The sequence below is a fragment of the Podarcis melisellensis genome, assembly GCF_964234715.1.
Source record: "Podarcis melisellensis genome assembly, contig: HAP1_SCAFFOLD_210, whole genome shotgun sequence".
NCBI classification, from domain to species: Eukaryota; Metazoa; Chordata; class Lepidosauria; order Squamata; family Lacertidae; genus Podarcis; species Podarcis melisellensis.
The window spans coordinates 71,917-93,616 of NW_028112996.1; the positions used below are offsets into that span (position 1 = coordinate 71,917).

The window sequence follows — 21,700 nt, forward strand, 5'->3', positions numbered from 1 at the left end:
TTAAATATACCTTCCTGAAGAAACCAGAGGCCTTCCTCCTGGGCATAGTCGGCCAATTGGTGCCAAAGAAGGATAGAGCTTTTTTCATGTATGCAACAACAGCAGCAAGAATACTTATTGCAAAGTATTGGAAGACACAAGATTTACCCACCCTGGAAGAGTGGCAGATGAAGGTGATGGACTATATGGAATTGGCGGAAATGACTGGCAGAATCCGAGACCTGGGAGAAGAGTTGGTGGAAGAAGACTGGAAGAAATTTAAAGACTATTTGCAGAAACACTGTAAAATTAACGAATGTTAAAATGATGTTGGATTGAAAATAAGTGGCATTAGCAACAAAGTTATTAAGAATATGCAAAAATGAATTGATAATGGTTGGAAATAAAGAGTTATAATATGTTAAGATATAGAGATAAGACAATGAATGAGGGTAAGGATTTGCTGATTTGATTATGTAAAGGGGATACAAAAAGGGGAGGTGAGAGGAGGTCAAGGAAACAAGCAAATGAGTTTAAAGTTATAAAAAAACAGATTTGTTTTTATTTTTTCTTATTTTATTTTTGTCTTTTGTCTTTTGTATGTTGTATTTTTATTTTTATTTTTTCATGTATTTTTGTACTTATGTTTTTGTAAAACTTTAATAATTATTTCTTTAAAAAAGAGAAAAGACTCTGATGTTGGGAAAGATGGAGGGCACAAGGAGAAGGGGACGACAGAGGACGAGATGGTGGGACAGTGTTCTCGAAGCTACCAGCATGAGTTTGACCAAACTGCGGGAGGCAGTGGAAGACAGGAGGGCCTGGCGTGCTCTGGTCCAGGGGGTCACGAAGAGGCGGACACGACTAAACGACTAAACAACAACAAATGCTGCCTACCCTGAGCTACACACAGGCAGGAAAGTTACAGAAACGTGACTCAATTTGCTTCTCCAGATAGCGGAGACCAGCAAGTTACATCAGCCAAGGCTCTCTCCCTCCAAGCCCTCGAAACGCACTCGTGTTTCATGATTGTCAGCTGCGGCAGACCCTGGTCAGGGGGCAGGAAGCTCATCTGGGCACCGATATCCTTGTAATCCTGGTTTCGGCGCCCGAAGTCTTCCACGTGGGCAGCAAGGTGGGAATTGACCATGCAGAAGCTGGTATTGTTGCAGACAAGCCTCACGGCCACATACCCCTTGTTACCCTGCAGGGGCGGAGCAAAGATGGCTGTTAGTGAGCAAGCAGGAAAGAGGGGGAACTGGTTGGCAGAGATTAGAAAAACAGACAGACAGACAGACAGACAGACAGAAAGATCGACGTAGGGAATTCCGCTGTCAGGGTCTACTCCCCATCTTCCCCATGATGCCTGTGGCCACTGTCTCCCTCATCACTTCCTTGATGCGGCTGAGCTGGTCCTTCCTGACAAAGATGAGCACCAGCTGCACCTAGAAGATGCAAGGTACTGGGATGTCTACCAGCTCTGTTCATTGCTTGCTGTCCTGGGCCGGCTGGATGCAGATAGGAGTGGCAGGTGGCACCAACTGGGGATCCCCCAAGGGAAGAAGGCTCAGAGCCAGGGAACTGGTGGGGGGTCGTCCGAGGGAGAAGAGGGAGCAGACTGTGAGCAAGAGGAGGTGTTGGAAACTGAAGAGGCAGGAGGGCAGGAAGATTCTGTGGCAAACAGCAGCCCAGAATCCGAGGCAGAAGTGGAGGCTGGAGGCGGGGGTCAAGAGGCAGAGATCAGGCAGGCTGCTGAAGAAGCCAGGGGGTCTCCCCATCCTGCTGCGATCAGCTCCCCTCCCTGCTGGTCTCCCAGAACACAGAGAAATTAAGAGGAGGGAGCAAAGACAGGCAAGGTGTCAGAGTCTCAGGATGCTTGGGAAGGACCAGGGGGAGGAGGAGACTTCAGAGAGTGGTGGGTGGGTAGCAACCTTCAGCCTTCACAACTACCTCACTGGGGCAAGACCTGTTGGGAAAGGTTTCTGTGATCACGAGGCCTGCACGGTTTGGGTTTCTTTGAATAAAGAATGTTGGCTTCTTTTGAATAAAACTCCACTGACACCAGGTGTTTTTTCTTGCTGACCTCCTCCTCCTCCTCCTCCTCACTCCAGCTCCTGACAGCTGTCTGGCTGCTGAAGAAATGGGTGGGGTTGGACTTACTTTCTTGTACTTGGATTTGGAACGCAAAGCCTTTTCCACAGCTGTCAGCCACTCTTGCTCCTTTGTCGAGTCCAAGTAGAAGAAAGCCTCTGTGCTCAGGTCCAGCTCCTGGAACCGAATGCCCAAGTGCCAAAGAGAAGGATGTGGAAGTGCAGGAATAGGACTCCAATCGGAACAGACGTGCTGGTCAAATATGCAAAGACAACAGGAGTGTGCAAGGGCAGGCAAGATCAGGACCAAGAACAAACAAGTAATACCAGCCACTTCTTCCTCAGCTTAGCTATTCGGGGCCCCAAAGGAGCTTTGCTAATGAAAGAAAAAAAGCTTTTCCCTTGTATTTTTTAAGATGTGTCAGCCAGCCTGATATCTAAGCACTATCCCAGTAGCCACAGGCAACCAGAAATTCTTTGAAGGCAAGTGAGTTGGTTGATCTCTCCATTCTTCCTTCACCTGGCAACCTGGTTTCCAGGCTGGCTTTCCGGGAGCAGAAAACCACCTCTCAGATCTGTTGTGCCAAGCTTGTTTGCTAGAAGATTACCCCGTAACACCCTTGTCCTCTTTGCAAACCTCCTAAAAGGCTAGCCTTCTGTGTTTCCATGCTGGCCATGAAGGAATGGGCATTCCCGACTCTGAAAACAGCACAGAAATACAGCCTGTCTAGTAAAGGGGTAAAAAGAGCAAGCTAAACAGCCTCTGTAAAACAGTAGCATCTGAAGCTGCTAACCACATACTGATAAACATATCATAAAAGGAGACATGAAAAACAAATGGCCACTGGGTACTACTAACAGTGGGACACGGGTGGCGCTGTGGGTTAAACCACAGAGCCTAGCACTTGCAGATCAGAAGGCCGGCGGTTCGAATCTCCGTGACGGGGTGAGCTCCCGTTGCTCGGTCCCTGCTCCTGCCAACCTAGCAGTTCAAAAGCACGTCCAAGTGCAAGTAGATCAATAGGTGCCGCTCCGGCGGGAAGGTAAACGGCATTTCCGTGTGCTGCTCTGGTTCACCAGAAGCGGCTTAGTCCTGCTGGCCACATGACCCGGAAGCTGCACACCAGCTCCCTCGGCCAGTAAAGCGAGATGAGCGCCGCAACCCCAGAGTCAGTCACGACTGGACCTAATGGTCAGGGGTCCCTTTAACTTTACCTTACTACTAACAGTACGAGGAAATAACCAAAGCAAAAACTCAAAAACTTTGTTTGAAGTAGTAAGCTTAGCATTATAAGGATGACCCACACCAAGTGTTGGGGGGGGGTGTCACACCTCCCTTTCCTCCAGCACAGCTTTTAGGAGGAGTTCCAAAGGTTTTGCTTCAGTTTTGGATTAACTGCATCTTGTCACAATGTCTGAAGCTGCACAAACCGCTTCATTTGAACCATGGCTCCTTGAAACAAGCCCATTTCCAATCGTGGGTTTACAAAGCTGGTCAAATGAACCACCTTAGGATCTGGACACACCAAACTGTGGTTAATTTAAAATCCAAGTGGAAGCTTCCCAATAGGCTTGGGGTGGGGGAGAGGTGTGCAAACCTGGAGGAGAGGCTGCCGTCCTGCTCATAATATGAAGCCACGGTTCAGTATGTGGCACCAAGGGAAATTGCCCACCACAACTAATACTTTCAATTACCCACCCATGTGGCCTGAGTGAACAGGACAGACTTTGCCTGGCACCCAACAATAAAGCTGTCATGTAGATGTCGCTTTCTCCAGCCCCAACTCTGATACAGGTTATAATAATAATAATAATAATAATAATAATAATAATAATAATAATTTATTATTTATACCCCGCCCATCTGGCTGAGTTTCCCCAGCCACTCTGGGCGGCTCCCAATCAGTGTTAAAAACAGTACAGCATTACATATTAAAAACTTCCCTGAACAGGGCTGCCTTAAGATGTCTTCTGAACGTCAGGTAATTCTTTATCTCTTTGACATCTGATGGGAGGGCGTTCCACAGGGCGGGCGCCACTACCGAGAAGGCCCTCTGTCTGGTTCCCTGTAGCCTCACTTCTCGCAATGAGGGAACCGCCAGAAGGCCCTCGGCGCTGGATCTCAGTGTCCGGGCTGAACGATGGGGGTGGAGACGCTCCTTCAGGTATACAGGACCGAGGCCGTTTAGGGCTTTAAAGGTCAGCACCAACACTTTGAATCGTGCTCGGAAACGTACTGGGAGCCAATGCAGATCTCTCAGAACCGGTGTTATGTGGTCCCGGTGGCCACTCCCAGTCACCAGTCTAGCTGCCGCATTCTGGATTAATTGCAGTTTCCGGGTCACCTTCAAAGGTAGCCCCACGTAGAGCGCGTTGCAGTAGTCCAAGCGTGAGATAACTAGAGCATGCACCACTCTGGCGAGACAGTCCGCGGGGAGGTAGGGTCTTAGCCTGCGTACCAGTTGGAGCTGGTAGACAGCTGCCCTGGACACAGAGTTAATCTGCGCCTCCATGGACAGCTGTGAGTCCAAAATGACTCCCAGGCTGCGCACCTGGTCCTTCAGGGGCACAGTTACCCCATTCAGGACCAGGGAATCCTCCACACCTGCCCGCCTCCTGTCCCCCAAAAACAGTACTTCTGTCTTGTCAGGATTCAACTTCAATCTGTTAGCCGCCATCCAACCTCCAACCGCCTCCAGGCACTCACACAGGACCTTCACCGCCTTCACTGGTTCTGATTTAAAGGAGAGGTAGAGCTGGGTGTCATCTGCATACTGATGAACACCCAGTCCAAACCCCCTGATGATCTCTCCCAGCGGCTTCATATAGATATTAAAAAGCATGGGGGAGAGGACAGAACCCTGAGGCACCCCACAAGTGAGAGCCCAGGGGTCTGAACACTCACCCCCCACCACCACTTTCTGAACACGGCCCAGGAGGAAGGAGCGGAACCACTGTATGACAGTGCCCCCAGCTCCCAGCCCCTCTAGACGGTCCAGAAGGATGTTATGGTCGATGGTGTCAAAGGCCGCTGAGAGATCCAGCAGAACTAGGAAACAGCTCTCACCTTTGTCCCTAGCCCGCCGGAGATCATCAACCAGCGCGACCAAGGCAGTTTCAGTCCCATGGTGAGGCCTGAATCCCGATTGGAAGGGATCCAAATGGTCCGTTTCCTCCAGGCGTGCTTGGAGTTGTTCAGCAACCACCCGCTCAATCACCTTGCCCAAGAATGGCAGATTTGAGACTGGGCGATAGTTGGCCATTCACCACCCCGCAGAGCCCATCACCCAGCCCTTCCCGGCTCGCTTTTATCAGCCAGGATGGGCAAGGATCAGGGAGACAGGTGGTCGGTTTCACTCGTCCAAGCAGCCTGTCCACATCCTCGGAGGTAACAGATTGGAATTGATCCCATGTAACAGGACCAGACAGAACTCTAGCACTCTCCCGCCCTGGCCCTGCTCCCACGGTGGAGTCTAGCTCCTTCTGAATCTGAGCGATTTTATTCGCAAAAAACTTTGCAAAAGCATTGCAGGAGGTCTTGGGGTCCCTACCAGGCCCCGGTGGTACAGGTGGTTCTGATAGATTGCGAACCACCTGAAAAAGTCTCCTGCTGCTGTTTTCTGCAGATGCAATGGAGGCGGCGAAGAAGGCCCTCTTCGCCGTCGCCATTGCCACTTGGTAGGCTCGACGTTGAGCTCTAACCCGTGTCCGGTCTGATTCAGAATGAGTTTTCCGCCACCGGCGCTCTAGCCGTCTCAACGATTGTTTCATCACCCTCAGCTCCGGGGAAAACCACGGGGCTGTCCGGGCTCCATGCAATCGGAGAGGGCGCTTCGGAGCCAGACAGTCAATAGCCCTGGTTAACTCCGCATTCCAGCGTGCCACCAGGGAATCAGCTGAAAGGCCATCAACTTGGGATAAAGCATCCCCTACCACTCTCTGGAAGCCAATTGGATCCCTTAAGTGGCGGGGGCGGACCATCCGAATCGGTCCCACTTCCCTGCGTAGGGGAAGGGTTGCGGAGAAGTCCAGTTGCACCAGGAAGTGATCTGACCATGGCACTTCTTTTGTTTCGCTTTTAGTTAATGTCAGATCACCAACATCCGTAGAGGTAAACACCAAGTCTAAGGCATGTCCGTGGCTATGAGTTGGGCCAGACTTATTCAGGGACAGCCCCATGGAGGCCATGCTTTCCACGAAGTCCCGAGCAGCCCCTTGTAAGGTCGTGTCGGCATGGATGTTAAAATCCCCCAGGACAACCAAGCTAGGTGTCTCCAGGAGCATATCCGCCATGACCTGAAGCAGCTCGGGCAGGGAATCCTTGGTGCAGAGGGGAGGTCGGTACACCAGTAGGAATCCTGTACTGCCCCTATTGCCCAACTTCCAGAACATGCACTCAGAAAACTGGGTCTTCCCAATAGGACGCCTGGTGCAGACTAATGACTTCCTAAAAATCACTGCAACCCCCCCCCCCCCGCCCACATGACCTGGGTTGCTGTGCGTAAGAGAAACCTGGTGGGCAAGCAGCGGCAAGGACAGGCCCATCTGCTTCATCCAACCAGGTCTCTGTCACACATGCCAGATCAAATCCTCCATCCACAATCAGGTCGTGGATGGCAGTGGTTTTATTCATCATTGACCTGGCATTGCACAGCAACACTTTCAGGTCATGTGGGTTTCCCTTGCTGATTACTGTATCCTTCCGGTCAGGACCAGACCTGGAGGCAGGGATAGTCCTCAAACAACGACTAAACCTGCCTCCTCGGTAATGACATGGTCTGGTCTTAGCATAACTCCTCCTCCTGCCCGTGATCACTGAGATCGGGTGTCCCAATACATCTCCCCCTGTGGAACCTGCCCCACCCAATCTATTGGCTGAGGCCCACTCCCAGGCAGCCATGACCCTTCCCCTTAAAAGGCAAAATACAAACTATATAATAATTTAACAGAATAATAATAATAATAAAACAAAACAGAACAGAACAAAACAAAACAAAGCAAGAAACAATAGCCCTGACTAAATGCTTATCCCACCCCAAGCAAAAATAAAGTAATGAAATAATATAATATTATAAAAAAAAAAAAAACAACCACCATTTAAAGTGCTGCAAATTAAAAGCGATTAAAACATTTAAAACCATTGTGTCCATTGCTGCCGGTAGCTGCTCTAAACTGTAGTGGTAGTCACTTCCGGAGGTGGCGCGAAGGGTAATGGCTGCCCTTTCCTAACTGGGAAGGGTGCTCCGTCCGAGAACGGGTCGTCCGCTACGGCGAAGCGGATACCCACACCGGAAAACTGCAGGCGGCAGAAGCCTGCAGCCTTGGGACCCGGCGGGCGCCAGAAGCTGCCCCCGAAACGTTGAAGGAACCCCGTAAGGGGCTCCGGATCGCGGAGGAGGCAGCGGTGCTGAGGGTCGTTCCGCAATCGGCGGAGAGAAGCCGCGAAGCCGTTGCCGGTGAGCGCCGACCTTTCTTCCTGGATTTGGCTTTTAAAAGACAGCAATCCGTGAGTAATAGAGACTTTCAATCAATTGGAGACCAATTTGAGACCAAAGTAATTGAATTTGGCTGAAAGCGGAGGACGAAAAAGAAAAAGGAAGTCCGTCTTCCGCCGCCATTGAACTTGAACGCAAAGAGCTGGAGGAGTGGAGGCTGTGAGTAATTTTTTTATTGACTGGATCTGAGCATTTACTGAGCTGTATTTAAAGACAGAAAAGGAGTTTAAGCATTGGATTATGTGTTAGCATGGACTTTGAAATCTTTTTCTGCTGAAGTTACAATTTAAAGAAGGAAACCAGGGCTGGAACTGCCTGGTAACAGTAGCAATCAGTTTGCAGACCCAAGCATTTTGATACACAAACTGGGAAAACCTGAGAGGTTTGGACTTTGTTACTTTATAACATCAATTGAAGTACCAGCAAGCACTGTTTTGAGACATTGTGTTTTTATAATACCAACTCTGCTAAAAACTTAACATTGGAAGGTTTTTGGACTTTAACTTTTATTTCTGGGTAATCCTTCCTGAGAAGACATTTTAGGCTCCCCCTAGAGGTTTTTGGACTTAACGGCAGTGATATTGTTTTACTTTCCATTTCTTGGCCTGCTGGCTGAGTGCTGCACCTGGGCCGTCTTTTTCTCATGGGAACAACTCAGCTTGACCTTGACTATTAGATAAGTTTGGAATGAGTGGCGCAAAGAAAAAGGAGACTAAGGAAAAAGAACAAAGACCAAGAACGAGACAAACAACTTTAGCCTCAACTTTACAGCAACGTAGATCGTCTGTGCCTATCTTACACTCTGAGGAAGAAGCTGCCTCCTTGCCACAGGCAGGGGGAGGAGAGACAGAGGATTTACAATTGGAGGATATGGCTTCAGGATCAGCCTCTTCCATTCTAGAAAAAATCTATGAAAAATTGGAATCTTTGGACAAGAGAGTGGAATCTTTGGACAAAAAGGCTGATGAGCAAACTGCGAAAATAGATCAGAACACAGAATGTCTAAATAGAATAACTGGGCAAGTGGCACAGAACACTCAATCGATTGCAAAATTGGAGGAGGCTGCAGGGGAAAACAGGAAACTGGTTGAAGACACTAGCCAAAGACTTGGACAGTTGGAAAAAGAGGTAAGACCACTCAACAAACAAGTAGGTGAACACCAGACCTATCTTTCGATGATTGAATTGAAGAATAGGGAGACTAATTTAAGGATAAGATCTGTATCTGAAGTAGAAGAAGACAAACTGGCTGAGTTCCTGACCAAAATATTTTCTGTGCAGTGGAAACTTGAGGAAAAAGACTTTAAAATTACATCAGCTTTTAGGCTGGGAAGATTGATAAGAAAAGACAAACCCAGAGATTGCTTGATAACATTGAGATCAAAGGAGGAAAGGGACAAGATTTTGGGCCTACATTACAGAAATTCACTGGACATTCTGGGTAAAAGAATTGAAATTTATAAGGATATTCCTAGACAGCTGTTGGATTTGAGATCCGAATACTCGGAATTAGCAAAACTATTGAGGAGCAACTCAATCATCTTTAGGTGGGATTTCCCTCAAGGATTATCGTTTACTTTTAGAGGGAGGAAGATTAAAATCAGAACATTGGAAGACAGAGACAAATTTCTGAACCAGTATGGAGAAGACCTTCATAAAGGACTTGGATCATTGCCGGAGCCTGGAGCACCAAAGGAACCGGCACCCTTGGATGACAAAGTACCACCCCCTGAAAAATAACCAGATTTATACAGGATGTCTCTGCAACTTCTGAGCTGGAACATAAATGGCTGCAACATTCCCGAGAAAAGGAAGAAAATCTTTCACATATTAAAAAAGGAACAATTGGACATTATTTGCTTGCAAGAAACACATGTGACTAGGCTCCACAGAAAAATTCTGGTAAATAAAAGACTCGGCCAGGAATTTATATCTTCAGACAGAGTAAAGAAGAGAGGGGTGGTGATATATGCAAAGGAGAGCCTTTCACCCAAATTATTATTTAAAGATGAACAAGGCAGAATTTTGGCAGTCGAAATACAGCATCAAGGAGAAAAAATCTTGTTATTAGGAATTTATGCACCAAATGAAGGGAAATCGGAATTTTATAAGAAGTTGCATGAGAGCATGCTGGAATATCTGGACTTTGACAACATCATCATGATGGGAGATATGAACGGGATTGTATCAACTAACATGGATAAGTCGCAAAGTCAAAAAGTTACCAAAGATGGCAGACTACCAAAGACCTTTTTTGAAATGACAGACAACATGGACTGGATTGACATTTGGAGAACGAGAAACCCCTTGGAAAAGGAAGGAACATTCTTCTCTGAAGCCCATCTGACTTGGACAAGAATCGACCAAATATGGATTACTAGATGTCTGGCACCTAAGGTCAGAAAAGTGGAAATCTGCCCAAAGACCTGCTCCGACCATAACGCTTTGAAAATGGATTTGACATTACTACCAACCGGCTCCTTTCGATGGAAGATGAATGACAATTTATTTAGAGATCAGGAGATTATTAAAAAGGCCCAAAAAGTTTTGAAAGACTATTTTGAAATAAATTTGAACACAACGGTGGAAAAAAGAACAATTTGGGACGCAAGCAAAGCTGTGATGAGAGGGTTCTTAATACAACAGAATGCTATCAAGAAAAGGAAACAAAATGAAAAGAAAGATAAGATTTTGGGAAAAATAAAAGAATTAGAAAAGAAGCTAAGAGGAAACCCGAAGTCGCAGCCGATTCTGAGAGAAATTAAACTCCATCAGGCACAATATTCTAAACTGATAAATCAGGAAATAGAATGGAAGATTAAGTCAATGAAACAAAAAACGTTTGAATCGGCAAATAAATGTGGGAAACTGCTGGCCTGGCAGTTGAAGAAGAGACAAAAGTTGAATACAGTAACAAATTTAGAAATTGAAGGAAGAAATATTCAGAACCCTGTGGAAATCAGGAAATCTTTTCAGAAATATTTCAAGAAACTATATACTCAAGGGCCGCAAAATGAGGTTGAGATTGAACAATTTTTGAAAAAAAACAGTCTTAAAAAATTTACACAAGAAAATAGACTACTCCTGAACAGTCAAATAACACGACAAGAAATTTTTTTTTTTTTTTTTTATAAATATTTTATTAGGTTTTTAATAAACAAATTTCCACTTTCAAATACATACTTCCATGAATCCAATGGACTTCCCCCATCTCCCGAGCACTGCATTCCCTGTGTAACCAAAACCTCAGCAATTTGTTGACTTGTTTTGTACATAACAATATATCTTCCATTTTATCGTGTTATCTGATGTAAACATTTCGATACAATTGCATTAATTTTTAATTTCCACACAATAAAAATATTTCGTTACCTCACTTCTGTCTTATAGTGTCTTATTTATCAATTCAGAAATTTGCCGATACTGAAGCTATACCTTCCTAGAAAGGAGCATTTTTTAACATTCATACAACTTATAATGCTTTTTCAAATAGTCCTTAAAATTTTTCCAAACTTCCTCCGTTTCTTCTTCTCCCGAGTCTCGAATTCTGCCAGTCATTTCAGCCAACTCCATATAGTCCATCAGCTGCGTCTGCCATTCTTCCAATGTGGGTAAATTTTGTGTCTTCCAGTGCTTTGCCAACAGAATCCTCGCTGCTGTAGTAGCGTACATAAAGAAAATTCTATCTTTCTTGACCATCCTCTGGTCTACCATGCCCAGAAGGAAGGCCTCAAATAACACGACAAGAAATTGAACATGCCATTCAGAACATGAAGTTGGGCAAATCTCCAGGACCAGATGGTCTGACCTCCAAGTATTACAAGACAATGAGTGATTATTTGATTCAACCTTTGATGGAGGTCAGCAATGAAATTCTGGAGGGAAAGAAGGCGCCGGAATCGTGGAAGGAAGCTTTTATCACGTTGATACCAAAATCAGAAACTGAAAAGACACAACTTAAGAACTATCGCCCCATCTCCCTTTTAAATGTGGATTACAAAATATTTGCTGATGTTTTAGCAGGCAGACTTAAAAAAGTTCTGAATGAAGTAGTTCATAAGGACCAGGCTGGCTTTCTCCCAGGTAGACATATGTTTGCAAACACAAGGAACATTATTGACATTTTGGAACTTTTGCAAACAGATATAAACACTAAAGCAGTGCTGATATTTATAGACGCGGAGAAGGCCTTTGACAACATCTCTTGGAAATTTATGAAGGGAAATTTAAAAGAAATGGGAGCGGGGCGGGGTTTTGAAAATGGGATTGATGCAATATATTCAGAACAAAAAGCTAAATTGATAGTTAACAATGTGGTAACGGAAGAATTTAAAATTGAAAAAGGAACACGACAAGGCTGCCCGATTTCCCCTCTGTTATTTATCTCAGTTCTGGAGGTGCTCCTGAACTTGATTAGAGGTGACCGGCTGGTGCAGGGGATTCAGGTCGGAGCGAAACAATATAAACTTAAAGCTTTCGCAGATGACCTAGTTTTGACATTGCAGGAGCCAGAATCTAGTACGAAAAGAGTATTACAACTGATACATGATTTTGGTCAGGTGGCAGGATTTAAGCTAAATAAGCAAAAAACGAAGGTGTTAGGGAAAAACATGACAGACACAGAGTCAGAACGGTTTCAGAGAGAAACAGAATTATCATTGGTGAAAAGGGTAAAATACCTAGGGGTTAATATAACAGCCAAAAATCTGAGTCTATTTAAGGATAATTATGAAAAATGTTGGTCTGAAATTAAGAGAGACTTGGAAAGTTGGGCAAAACTGAAGCTTTTTTTGTTAGGCCGAATTGCTGCAATTAAGATGAATGTGCTGCCAAAGATGTTGTTCTTGTTTCAAACATTGCAAATTGTGGACAAAACAGAGTGTTTCCGGAGGTGGCAGAGAGATATTTCTAAATTTGTCTGGCAGGGCAAAAAGCCCAGAATCAAGTTTAAGATACTAACAGACGCAAAGGAAAGAGGGGGCTTTGCCCTGCCAGACTTAAGGTTGTATTATGAAGCCGCAGCTTTCTGCTGGTTAAAAGATTGGCTACTTCTTGAAGACACTGATGTGTTAGATCTGGAAGGTTATAACAATGCTTTTGGTTGGCATGCATATTTGTGGTATGATAAAGTTAAGATCAATAAGGCCTTTAAGAACCATATTGTCAGAAAAGCAGTGTTTAATGTCTGGACAAAATACAAAGACTTACTGGAAAATAAAACTCCAAGGTGGCTCTCACCTTTGGAAGCTAAGGCCTGGAAAAGACCCAATATGGAAGCCTACTGGCCAAAATATTGGGAACTGTTAGAAAAAGACGGAGATAATTGGAAATTGCAGAGTATGGAGAAAATGAAGGATAAAGTGCGAGACTGGTTACACTACGCTCAGATTAAGGAAATTTTTAAAAGTGACAAAAAGTTAGGATTCCAGGTGGAGAAATCGAAGTTGGAAACAGAACTGTTAGAACCTAAGACTAAGGTACTTTCAAGAATGTATAACTTGCTGTTGAAATGGAATACACAAGACGAAATGGTTAAGTCGGCTATGATAAAATGGGCACAGGACATTGGGCATAACATTATGTTTGAGGACTGGGAAAGGTTGTGGACCACTGGGTTGAATTTTACTGCATGTAATGCTTTGAAAGAAAATGTAATGAAAATGATATATAGATGGTACATGACCCCAGTTAAACTGGCCAAAATATACCATTCGTCAGATAACAAATGCTGGAAATGTAAAGAAAATGAAGGAACATTCTACCACCTCTGGTGGACTTGCCCTAAAGTGAAGGCCTTCTGGGAAATGATATATAATGAGTTGAAAAAGGTATTTAAGTATACCTTCACCAAGAAACCAGAGGCCTTTCTCCTGGGCATTGTCGACCAGAAGGTGTTAAAGAAAGATAGAACATTTTTCATGTATGCAACAACAGCAGCAAGGATACTACTCGCGAAGAATTGGAAAACTCAAGATCTACCCACACTGGAAGAATGGCAGATGCAACTGATGGACTATATGCAACTGGCGGAGATGACTGGCAGAATCCGAGACCTGGGAGAAGAAAGGATGGAAGAAGATTGGAAGAAATTCAAGATTTATCTACAAAAATATTGTGATTTAATGGAATGTTAAGAAGGATGCTTGGTTATAAACAATTGGCCATCACTGAAATAGATCAGGATTTGATGATAAGAGAGATTAAGAGAAACAAATTTGCAGGAGAACTATTTTATTGTAACTAAATAAGTGGTCACAAAATTTGGAAATAAGATGATAATTTGCTTGACAAAAATTTATTAACGATGTAAATGGGAGCGGGAGGCGTGAGGAAGCTCAAGGATGACACGAAATTTTGTTAAAACAAAGCAATACTGTTTATTATTATTGTATTTTTTTTCTAAAAACCCTAATAAATATTTATATATATATAAAAAAATAAACTGTAGTGGTAGTGCAGACCCCGCCCCCTAGGCCGGATGGAGTTGGCAGGAGAGGGAGCGGTCCTCCCAACACTCACGCAAGCAGCAGCAGCAGCAGCCGTGTCCCGGAAGCCTCTCTCAGGCCTCTTATGCTGTGGTGGTTCCACTGGTCTTTGCACTTTGGCATGATCTGAGCTGAAATTCTGGGTGTTGACATATTCCTTCTCTCTCTTGGCGAGGACGTGCTGGATGAGTCCCTCTCTCTGTCCGGACTGCGGATGTGTGGAAGGCACAAAGAGCTGGCGCATAGTGTGGGTCATTGGGGTTGCTTCTTGCTCATGCTCTCCTTGTCACGGATACGCCTCAGGGAGATGAGAACACAACTCAAGTAGTCCTTCAAAGCAAGGAGGCGGGAGGGCACAGTACACCTCTAAGGCAACTTACAGCCTGCTTGGTGGCAGCGGTGGGGGTGGAGGCTCCCCATTTGCTGATTCTGCAGGTTTCTTTCCTTCTCCATGAAGTTATCCTCGAATCCCAGAATTCCCGAGAGAGGAAAAGACTTCTGAGGTTAGAGAGGCTTGTCGCCGGAAATCACCCCCCCTCCATTAACACGTGTAACGCACAAGCACCACACTCACACATGCACGCATCTCCCCTCCCTGACCCCAGAGATGTCCCTTTAGAGGGCCATCTCTTAACAGCCTTCCGTAAATAAGGAAGCGCTAGTCTGACAGCTCTTCTCTACAGCGCTCCACATCGCCCTATCTTTATTGTGAGTAGACCGGCCGCCTGAACTTTAGGTCAAACGGCGGCCGCCTCAGCCAATCAACATTGCCAAACAGCGCCCCTTGCGGCGGCCACACTGGTACTGCAGGCTGCAAGCGCCTTTTCCTCACCTTTTGACAGCTCTCGATACAATGTTTCCGAGTTTAATTGACCGTGACTGATGTAATCAAAATGTAGTAAGTAACTTCCGAAAGGCGAAAGTACTTTGAACTTCAAGGACAATATTCTTTATAAATTCACCAAAAATCAGCCGTACATCGGATTTTCACCGGACCACTTTTATTTTGCTACATATTACAAGGACTATCAAAGGGGGGTGACCTGATGTGGGGCAGCCATAATCCCTTGACCGAGCGGTCACGTAGTCAGCGGCCCTTCTCAGCGGACGTGACTACCTTGATAGCCATCATGATGGGCTCAGACAGAAGGCTATCAAGGACACAATAAACTGCACCCTTTAGTGTATTCCATGCGGACTCGCACAAAAGGACTCTGACCGGATTCCCCTCAGGGGGCAGGAAACTTCGCCCTTCTCTTTTGTTCTTGTAAATAACTCATATGGGGAGGGGAGAGGAGGCTCCGACCAGGTGTCAGGTCACTCAGATTACCTGTGTAGCCCCTCCTCGACTCCTCCTAATATTAATGTAATCATGATGTAAATGTGATGTAATTCTGGGGGTGTAGCATAGGGGATTAGCAACTAATAAAAGTTAGGGTCTCCCTTTGTTCGGGGCTTCCATCTTGCTTCACCTCGTGGGCGGTGGGAGTCCTGTCGCGACAGTCTTTTCTTGAATAAAGACCGAGCCTACTGGCTGCTGTTTTGCTCTGAATTGCTCTGGTCGGTGTCTTCATTTGTCCAAGAGAGCCCTCGGACTTTCCTGTAACAGGCTTCAGAACCGTTTGGGGAAGTTTCGGGAAAGGAACTTAGAAAATACTTAACTGCAGGAAAATGTTCCTGCCTCCCCACAGCACCACATTTGCCGGACAATTGCCTCTCAGCTTATGCATGTTTAGGAAGGATTGTGGAGGCAAGAGGTCCTCCCCTCAAGGCCTTTTCCTCTAAAGGAGGTAGACTGGTCTTCTCCAATCCTCTGGCCACTGCTGAGTTTTCCAAACTTGCTGGCATATTGCGTGTAGCACCTTAACAGCATCATCTTTAACAAAATTTAATAGTTCAGCTGGAATACCATCACTTCCACTGGCCTTGTTATTAGCAGTGCTTTCTAAGGCCCATTTGACTTTGCTCTCCAGGATGTCAGGCTCAAGGTCAGCAACCACACTACCTGGGGTGTATGAGACATCCATATCTTTCTGGTATAATTCCTCTGTGTATTCTTGCCACCTCTTCTTGACGTCTTCTGCTTCTGTGAGGGTCTTTCCACCTTTGTCCTTTATTATGGTACTCTTTGTATGAAATGTTCCTTTCATAGCTCCAGTTTTCTTGAACAGATCTCTGGTTCTTCCCATTCTGTTGTTTTCCTCTATTTCTTTGCATTGCTCGTTTAAGAAGGCCCTCCTGTCTCTCCTTGCTATTTTTTGGAAATCTGCATTCAATTTCCTGTATCTTTCACTATCTCCCTCGCATTTTGCTTGCCTTCTCCAAGTCCACCTTTCCTTTTGAAGCAAAATGTCATTGAAATGGGGGAGAAATGCCCTGCATGAAGTCTTGGGTTTGCAATTTGGGGAGAGGGAAGACTGTCTGCGGCGCTGGGGAGCAGGCAGGCTAGCGAGGCCCCCTAGATCTAGAGGCCCATGGCTTCTGCCTACTTAGCCTATACATAAATCCGGCCCTGCCTATGTCACAGTGAGCACAGGCCCATCGATCACGTGCAAGGCATTCTGCATGTTGGGAAGGAGCCTCCTGTTCTGGGCCAGGTGGAAGAGTGACACCAGCAGAAGACTGGGTGGTGGGGTCGAAGCTGATCCCGGGGAGCACGTGAGGAGTCAAGGCTTCCCGCATGAAGGCCTCGCTTCCCCTAGAAGTCCCTGCCTCCTGGTCTGTGTTCGCTTTCTTCTTCAGGTACAGCGCCAGCATGTTCTGGATGGTGCACCTGCTTTCGGGGGAGAGCTTGTAGAACTGGTCCACACTAGAAGAATAGCCATGAGACGGGTGAGACTCCTGCAAGGCGTCCCCAAAGTCAGGGGAACATAAGCGCATTTGAAGAGCCTTGCTGGCTCAGGCCAAGGCCCATTCAGTCCGACATCCTGTTGGCATGTAGTTGGTCCACCACAATTGCAAGATTATTGCATCCTTCAAGAATGGTGTGTCAAGCTCCATCTGAGTCATCATCCAGGCACGCTGTGGAGCTGCATGGATGAGAGATGGGCATCTTCGGCCAGTCAGGGCTGAAGAGCTGGCAAGATCCCCTGTACTGAGCCGGAAAGCAAACTCTTTGGCCTCCGAGATCTCTCCCGACTCTCAGCAGCCCTCACTGTGAGCCATACTAGAGGAATGTTGTCCTGCATTTGCTGAGCTACAACACAGGAGCGCACCCCCAGGGGGCCATGATGTGGTAACCCTGGCGAAGCATTGCAGAGCAACTGAGAAAGCAGAATGATGTTTGCGTGGACAGTCCATTAGAAAGCTGCACTATTATTGCATCGATAGCACATTGCAGAATACGGCCCCCCTCCAGGCAAAAACATCCGTCTGGCGGGACAGTAGCTTTGATTTCGGAGGTTGTGGTTTTACATCTTCCTATTTATTTATTTATTTATTTATTTATTTATTTATTCAAAATTATTTATTTATTTCATAAAATTAAACGCTGAAGAAGTGAATACCAGAATAGATCAGAACTCACTCCCAAGGTAAGGGGAAGAGACATGGCTAAGATGGCAGGACAGCTTACTCTATGGTGTTAACCCCTTCATGCACTAATTAGACTGAAGCATGTTGGTTATATGAGACTGGTTATCCCACACAATATGCTCTCACACAACCCATGCCCTCCAACTGAAAACCCATTTCCTGGACAATATCAACATTGTGTTTTGTGCCTGTGAACTGCACAGTGCATATTTTTATTAGAAAAGAAAACAGCCCGGTGTTTCAGCTTCTCAGAGTTGTTTTATTCAGTGCGCTGCTACAGCTTGTCACACCCAAATCCTCCAAAGGAATCTGCCAAAGTGCTTTTCCAGGCAAAAGGGGGCAGAGGGAGAGAAACCAAGAACCTCAAATTCACTAGACCAGGGGTGGGGAATTGTGTGGCCCTCTAGATGTTGTTGGATTCCATCACCCCTGACCGTCAGCCATGCTGCCTGAGGCAGAAGGCCATTGGATCTGGCAATATCTGGGAGCCCACAAGATTCCCTGCCCCCGCCCTACACAAACAACCAGGCACTCAGCTGTGAGGCACACCTCTTACCGGAGGGAGGGTCACTCCAGAGGCAGCTGTGGCATGAGGGTGCTGGATCATGCCTTTGTGGGCCCATCTGAGGATTAAAGAGGACCCCCTAGGAAGCGTGCTTGGAGATCTTCCTTACCACGTGGCTCTCTGGCAAAAACACAACAGTACTAACGGCCATATGGAACCACACCTCAAAGCTGGATCAGACTTCCCAGATCCTGTAGCCTACATCAGGAGGAAGACTGGGGCAGAGGGGCCTAGAGTGGGAGTCAGAGCTGCTCTTAGGGCTGCATGTCTGAAGCATGGGCAGAAATCTTTGGGTGTGAGGTTGCATGGGGCTGTCTCTTTGTGTTTTGGTGATGCCAGGCCGCCAGCCAGCCAGAGGCAGGCAACCAACTGGCTTCAGGGGCAAGCTCCTTTGCAAAGCCAGTCTGATTTCACCAAATGCAATGGCAGAGTGACCATTCGGCCCGTGTTCTGCTTCGCTGTGAAATGGCGTGTGTTCCTCAACCCAGAGAACCTCTTGTTCAACGTCAAGCTGGTCTAAGGAAGAAAAGCATAAGAGTCAGTCTTGAATCCCCACACAGATGTGCTGGGAGATGCCTGCACACCGCACACGTAAAGCACATCTCCTCCCACCCACACCCAAAACGTCCTGGGAACAATGGTTTGTTAAGGGTGCTGGGAATCGTAGCACTGTGAAAGGAAAAGTAAGGTTCTTAGGATGCTTTGGAGGGGGTGGAATGTTGAATACACAGCGGCCACATGGACGGATGGACACACCCACACCCACACACCCCAGCATAGCTTCAGCGTTTAGCACAAAAAGTCTTCAGCCAGATGTCATGCAACCCTTTGGCAGGGGCAACTTATCATTTTATTGATTTTCCATAACAAAGAATTAAAAAGGCGGCCAATCTTGCAAAGGAGTGTTGCCATTTAAACTGCAGGTGTGACGTAGGAACCCGAACAAAGAGAAGGAACCAGCTACCCAGAGTCTGCTTCCGATTGCCCTTGTTCTCCACCTCCCTCTTTCCTAATCAGCCGCAAACAAGAGTTCAGATTTGAAAGCCTTGTTATCACCTCATTCCCTTCAATTAGCCAGCTGCTCTGGCAGATGACATCAGTTCCTTCCCGCTCCCAATATTCCTGCTCCTAACCTGGTTAGCCATAGCCCGGAAGCTGAATCTCAGGGGAACGCCTTTGGGCTGGGAAGGGCTCCTGGCCTGTGAGATGCGCTCAAAATGTAAAGATGCCTTCTTTCCAGGGAGCCAAGGGAGAAGGGGGGAATTTGAAATACCTCCCAAACTTCCCACGTCAGAGATGCAGGAGTTGCGTCACCTCCAACTTCCTCGGGGATGAAGCAGCTACGAAAAACGAAGCATCCCACCTGGGCACGGTTTCTGAGAGAGCAACAGCAGAAGACCCAGACTCTGGCAAGATGAGCATTTGCCCAGTGGATTCTGGCCGCTCCATGAGGGCAGACAGGGGATGGCTGAGGTTGTAGCACCTCTGCTTGTGGTTAACGCTTAGCTGGAATGAAATATTCAACGCAGCAATAGAGAAATTAAAATAATAATTTATTTGTCAGACAAATAAATGAGAGGCTCAGTGGTATATGGTTACCAAGCTCTGGCCTGGCCTCCTGCCATCCTGGCCAGCACTTATATTCCCTTAATCCAGCCCCCTTTGCTCCTCCTGTGGCTGCCTCTGTCCAATCAGCCTGGTTGAAATTCCTATTGGCTGTTTGGTAGAACCAATCACAAAAGATACACCCACAAAAGATACACCCATTTCCTTGCCCTTATAAGGGAGACAAAGAGCTATATATATGACAAATAAGTAATAATATATCTTACATGGAATCTTAATTACCAGCTCACCTCTTGCCCTCCTTGCCCTATTGCCTTCTAAAACAAATGTTTAATCTTACATTTTTATGTTCAACAGATGTCAAGGATCTTGAGTTCACATCAACATTGAAAGATTTCCTTCATTTAAGGTTTCTAAACAAATGCCTGACAACTATATATCAAGAGTGCTTGGATGGCGTCTTCTGTCTGGCAGGGGGGCTAGGCTGGTGGCTGACTTAATTTCAGGATAAATACAACTCTTACAACCATATGAAATAAGAATCTAGCATTCCTTAAATCCTTTGCATAATTACATTTAAGCCAATATATTTAAGCTATTATATTTCATACATTATCATAGGTAGCCTCTTAAAAGAATAAAGCTTCTCAAAGTAAAAAGGAAGGAACTCAGTAAAAAACAGCTTTTAAAAAGAAACCTCTTCAGTTTACACCTCCCCCTTTCACCCCCCTTTCCAGCCTAAAAATAAAGTAGAAAGAAGCTTCTTCTCCAGCCAAGCCAGTTGCCTTTTCCCAACATTTATTGCCCTTTTTAACTCTCTCAGTTTAAGAAAGAAACAGCTTTAAAAGATTTCCCAAAAATGCTCTCATTCAGCCAGCTAGATGTTTTTCCCCATTTGCTCCTGGCTTTTGAAAATTTAGCTCAAGGTTTAACGAGAGGCTGAAGGTATCATTTTACTATTTGCCCATTCCTAATTGTGTTTTCTCAGCCTTTTTTATCTTCTGGTAACATGCAGGATCAGTGTCCTTGCTCTCAGTCTGTAATTTCCTCTTTTTTTTTAACGACTTTGAGAATTGTTTTTCCTGCTATAAATCAGGGGGCCACTTATCTAGGAGGATAGCCAAGGTTTTCTGCCTGGCATGAAACATTTGAAAATCCTTTTTTAAGCTCATTTTAAAATACAAGCCTTGATTGAAATATATAAGCTTTGATAAAAATGCAGGCTTATAATTAGATGCCTCATTCCCCCCTTTCAAGCTCAAGGACCTTCATCCCAAGTGTCCTTGATAGCTTGACCTTCATCATATTCCTGAGGTAAAGCTCTGTATAGGGCCATGATATGAGGTAGAGTTTCATTTGAAACCATCTTGCTAATTGTACTTCTAAAACATGAAATGATACATGGCATCATACATAAAACCATTACTACTACTGTCAAGAAAAACAAGCAAGACAATAGTATCCCTTTGAGTCCTGTGACATTAGGTAACCAATTGGTGAGCCATCCCATATCCCATCCTTCCCATGTTTGTACTGGGACATGTGCTATATTCTCCATCTTTGTGGCCAACACACGGATTGCCTCACCATTATCTGAAATGTTAAAGCAACAGGCATTCCCTGTCAAGTTCAAGACTCCACATAGGCCTCCCTGCCTGGCAAGTACATAATCCATTCCCATTTTCAGCTGCAAAATGGCAGCTCTACTTTCATCCAACTGTTGTGCAATAAGTCTCAAACTCTGGGCCGTTGCATTGGTTACAAGTTCCACTACTGCTTGCAATCGAATTATTCTATTTAGATTATAAATAGGATCCCGTGCCCCTTGTATGAGCTCACCAGGATTCCAGGAGGCAGGATCATAATAGGCTATAATGCACTCTGGTGGCCAATCATCAGTACCGCTCCAACTTTGGGTACTTCCTCCTGCTATATGAGAAATATCAGCGTTTCTTCGTGTACGCTTGACCGAACTAGTGGGCATAA

At 45.7% G+C, this 21,700-nt stretch overlaps 1 pseudogene across 1 annotated transcript in view; it reads right to left on the minus strand.

Moving 5' to 3' along the window:
- The window catches only part of LOC309362425 (inositol polyphosphate 5-phosphatase OCRL-like), a 28,257-nt pseudogene extending 11,199 nt beyond the window's left edge, over positions 1–17,058 (minus strand). Inside the window, exons 1-6 of the transcript in view lie at positions 17,020–17,058; positions 14,430–14,547; positions 14,153–14,347; positions 2,140–2,322; positions 1,325–1,424; positions 956–1,206 (exon numbers count right to left, since the gene is read on the minus strand). The product of the transcript in view is annotated as an inositol polyphosphate 5-phosphatase OCRL-like (transcript). The remainder of the gene's footprint in view (positions 1–955; positions 1,207–1,324; positions 1,425–2,139; positions 2,323–14,152; positions 14,348–14,429; positions 14,548–17,019) is intronic.
- Positions 17,059–21,700: the final 4,642 nt, after the last annotated feature.